This window comes from Pinus tabuliformis, chromosome 9, assembly GCF_031772625.1.
Source record: "Pinus tabuliformis cultivar Carrire ecotype Pingquan chromosome 9, CPIR1, whole genome shotgun sequence".
Taxonomy (NCBI): domain Eukaryota; kingdom Viridiplantae; phylum Streptophyta; class Pinopsida; order Pinales; family Pinaceae; genus Pinus; species Pinus tabuliformis.
In genome coordinates, this window is record NC_142307.1 from 1,472,693,632 (window position 1) to 1,472,699,013 (window position 5,382).

A 5,382-nucleotide genomic window follows, 5' to 3' on the forward strand; every position below is an offset into this window, starting at 1 on the left:
AAGCCTAGAAGGAGTACCGGTCCAATTTGATCCAAGTTATGCATTTGATTTTGGTTTTATATGTTGATGATCTATTCTTGATAGGTAGTGAGCCTCTAATGATCAAGCGTAAGAGGGAGATGACCACTAATTTTGAGATGAAATATCTTCCAATATGAGTCTGCATAGATACACTAATAATTGGAAGAACACATTGATACATTCTTCCTAGCATGGCTAGCTATGGGGAAGTTTGGTTAAGAAATATCCATGGATAGTTGTTTGAGCAGGTTTTGGATATGAAAGTGATATATTTTGATAACAAGAGTGGGATTCGATTGTCAAATAATCTTGTACATATATAGTTAGGGCAAAGAGATGAGACAGTGTTGTTGTATGAGATAAGCTTAGGCTTGTAGCTGCTACCTCCATGAGAGAGAGGATGAATAAGGTATCCTTTTTGTGGCATATTTTTTCTCTAACATAATGTTTGATTTTGATGTCTTGTATGAACATGAAAACAAAGAATTACTATTGTTGTTGATGTTTGAGGCAAATCCTCATTGATTTGGTTAAGTTGGTACTAGACGTGAGCACTTTTATATGTTTCTAATCTACAGAGAGAAACCTGGATTGATGGATGTGACCCCCCTGAAGTAATTAGGATTTGGGTTGATCGAGGACATGGAGTCACATCTTCGCCCCCTGTTTGAGCTCTTAGGGTGAGGAATTGAGATGTAGGGCCCTTAGGGTTGAGGGATATCTAGACAATAATGTATGATCCCTATCTGTTACCCATAGGGTTTGATATGTTGCTACCCTATCTTTGTCTATGCAGAGTATGCCCCAGTTCTAATTTTTCTTTCCCACCCATCTGGCCATTGGGTGTTTCCTGCTTGAGTTAGACGTGATCCTTATTATTTATGGTAAGTGGCATCCCGCTCAATCTAGAGATGTAGGTGTTTTACCATTGACGCTTAAAGGTTGTGTTAGGAATATCGACAAAGTTTCCTGGGTCGTAGCATTGGGCTCCTTGTTAGAAGAGTTTCATGGGTCATAGCATTGGCTCCTCACTTTCAGAGTTTCCCAGGTTGCAGCATTGGCTCCTTGCTGGCATATATTCTCGGGTAGCATCATTGGGTTCCCACTAGCATTGATTTTGGGTGGTAGAAATGGCTCCTCGAGGGATAGAGGGTGGTATATTGAGCTCCCCTCCGATGTCAAATTATTCTTCTTTTAGATTCGAGAATGGTTAGCATATGAATAGAAACAAGCGAGAGATGAGAAAGGATAAGAAAATATGAACCGAGATGAACAATGATGGATTTTGATGATGAGATACTTGATATGGTACATGATATGATGAAGGGATTGGAAATTCTCCCTAGATGAGAGGGAGTGTTAATTTTTGGCAGCTCAGTGACAAATTCCAATCATTGGACTAGATTCATCTTTTCAAGAGGACCAATTTTTACCATTGAAGTGCTCAATTTGGACGAGGGGAAGTGTATTTTTGAAGAAAATCCCACATGTGCACTAAAAGACAAGTCAACCCAAAAGAGAAATTGGACACCCATGGATGGCTATAAATACAAGTCAAGTGGCCCTCATTTTGATATTATCATGAATCATTCTTCTATTCTCTTATTTTGTTTTGGCTCACATGGGCCTGAGGAAATTCATGGAGATTGGCTTACACATGTCCAAAATTGCAGGGTTTGAAGCTCGTACGTGTGATCTAGAGTTTTTGTTCCCAGCTGTAGGCATGTTACATGGAAATTTCGATTGTAACCACAGACATGCAAGCCTATGCATGTAGTTGAAGGGTTTTAGCTGCACGCATGAAACTCTCTTAGTGTGGTTGAGACCTAAGGTTTGATTTTTACAGTTGACTGGAGATTTCGTGAGTTGACCATAGAGTTTGGTTGTTGACTACAGACAGTGACACTTGACCTCGAGCTTCTGAATCAGGGTTTTGATAATTAGCATTGTTGGGTTCATCTCATGGATGTTGTTTAGTTGATTTTTATAGATAGGTTTATGGTTGGAAATATGGATCACTGTACTCTCTCTTTGATGAATCATTCAATTACAATCTAATAAGAAGAAGAATTTGGAAGGGTTTTCCCTATAGTGGGTTTTTCCTTGGTCTCAACCAATCTTGGTGTCTCTATGTGTGAATGTTTTTCTTGTATTATTCCTTTATGTTCCACTACATTTATATTGTTCTTTCTATACAATTCGATATGTTGTTGAATAATGTGGTAAATATGAATAATGTTATGATGTTGAGGAGTGAATTTAATATGTAAATGAAGAAATGAAATTATCTAAAGCAAAGAACAATATAACCCTAAGAAAAATTAACAATCTATATGTAGGATCATCACACTAAGACTCGAAAGGATTGAGGCCAACCTAGACCTTAGGAAAGCATCTAAACTAGTCACAAAAATAAAGATTATTCTTCAAAACAATATGAATAAAAATTATATGTTGAGGCTGAATACTAGAAATTTTGGAGCTAAAGATCTCATTATTATTCTTGTAGGGGTGAAGTAAGGTTTCAAACATCTCACTGTGAATAAAAATGATAGATCTAGTTCAAGGTTAATCTCGCACTAATATTTCTCCATAAATTTCCATTGAAGATAAAAACAATCTTGAAATTAAATAAACATTTTTTACTTTGCTGGAAAAAAAGTTATGTTGTATCAGAGGAATTCTTGCTTTGGTACTTGGTTATGATTTTTAGGGATATTCTCAACTCATGAGCTTGACATTTTAGGGAGCTTATGTCTTTGGAATTAGAAAGAATGGTGTGGATTTATTTGACATTGGGATCATGGCATGATATTAGGCATTAGAATTCGTATTTGTTTGAAGTGTCGAAAGTTGTGTCAATCAAAACCCAATACATCTAGTATTAATGAACCTCTACTAGACACCTAGTGCTTGGAAAAATAGATTAAGAGGTATGGAAGTGTTTCAAGGTTGGTGTAATACATATGGACTTGAAAGCATTGCCACCACTCGAATAGGTATAACCTAAGAACTATTTCAAAAAAAAAGAAATATATATATATATATATAGATATATAGATATATATAGTAGCACGCAAGTCTCTCTGACTCAAGCCACTCTAGAACCTTTCTCCTTGAGTAGATATGTTCCCCAACTATAGTCAATATACACCCTAAAAACCTTCTTAGCCTATAATATATATTCCTCACAACCTCAGGTGACTTGGAAGAAGAAAAGGTATCCAATTCTTCATCAAGCTCATCCAAATTCTAGAAACAGTGCCTTTGCATGAGGGAGATGAGTATCCATATGAGGTGGATGTATGGGCCAGAATCCAAAATACCACATCCCAATTAATAACATATACAAGAAAATGGTGGGAAATATAAACTCTATATATCGTACCAGAATGAGGAAGGGAACATCCACTAATACGATCATCATATGATTCTTCCTGTTCGATATTTGATCAAGCCAATTTCCAACTGTTATCACTCTAGATAACACAATCATTATGCAAAAAGGTTATCTTATTGTGGTTCAAACTCCACATTTGGGAGTCAAGTTCCAACCTATACTTCACTACCTCTTCTCTTAAAGGAGGCTCAACTCTCCTCAGCCTCATAGACATTATGTTCATAGATTGGTACCTAAGACTTTCCAGCTGACCTACAAAGAAAGGAGTGTAACAGTAGTATAAAAAAACTGGAGTAAAGAATGAAACTAAATAGACTAATACATATAAGATAGAAATACATGCCATTGTCATTCATGAGGGAAAAAAATGGTTTCCACTAATCTGGTGGTGTTGAATCTAACACCAACGTAGGAAAACTTGATAGTAGTTGTCATCAAAATTGGCAATCACATTTATTAGCTAGTAGAGGAGCAAAGCAATAATAAATACAACACAATATACAATTAGAATAACAAGAGACCCATAACTTGGGTAGATATCAAGGTAAATCTAATCTTGTAAGGGAAGGTCAATGAATCATAGCCCTATAAGTAAAAATGGGGATAACATAATAATATCTAGACCTTGCGTAGTTCATTACACAACACAGTATATGCCATATATCTTATTAACCTCTGTAACATAATATTTCAAGAGCCACTATAATGATTAACATGAGAGGAATGTTTATCTTAACAAAATATTGGCCATTGAGTGAGGGACAAGAAGTATCCTCCCAAACTTAGGAAGATTACAAATAGACCTTTGTCATGCAGTTACCACCCATGAGCCAAACTCTAAAGCATAAGGGGATTGCTTCAAGGACCAAAAGTTGTTGCCAATCCAATCCAGAATCTCAGAGGCACCACTAAATTGGTCGAGCTCCTCCATCTTGGATGAAAGCTTCCTTCCCTCTTCCTATATACCCCCCCTTTTTCCTTGTGCTACCTTCTAGAAGAAAAAATATCCAACACCATCCTCCCTCTCTCTAGATCGAATTTTGCACCTGCTATTCATTTCCAGCCTGACCAAAACGTGTCTGAAAATCAATGTTTCCCATTTGTCCATTTTGTTCCTATATTTTTTTGTGTAGTTTTCCTGATTGATTTCTTTGTGTTTTCCTATCAATTATTTCCAGCCAATCATGATAGTTCCACTTAACCTTTTGTCCCCTTGTTTTCCGCGTATCCCAAGCAACATGTCCACCTCAACCTTGGAATCAATTTTCCCAATTTGACTCAACCCATGTGCAGGTTTATATATAAAAATTGATCAGGGCTATTACAAACCTCTCCCCCTTGGGGGAACACTTGTCCTCAGTGTTCAATCACCACATAAAATAAGATCAGTGGTTTAAAAAGACTAAACATAGTTGATATGGAGCTTTATATGTAAAACTTGTTTAAGCTTTTACAATAGGATTTATATACACAATGGCTCACCTAGCCACTCATTAATGATTACTTTATAAATTTATCCATTTACCAATTGTCTTTTGATTAAATCCAATCTTGGATTTGTTCCCTTTTCTTGGAGTGCTTCCTATCTCCAATATCCAACATTATTATCTGTGTGTTCCATGTTCCTTCAACGAACAGTTCTCTGCTCATTTTTTTGGGCACAACCCCAATGTGCTTCTAATCCCATTCATATATACTCATAACCAAAAGCCAATTTATTTCCTTTCCTTCCCTTCTCTACTTCCCATTCCCTTGGACAATCCAGACACCCCTCCTTTAGTGCTTCCTCGCATTGGGGGGGTCTCAAAACCAAGGCATATCCCTGCCTTAATACCATCAACCGATCATCACATGCATATGGAAATAAGTTGGCACCATTGGTGTCAGTGTCCCACAATGGCCATGTTCTTGAAACCCTTGTATTTTGCATGTTACTGTGATTCCATCATGTGGTCAACATT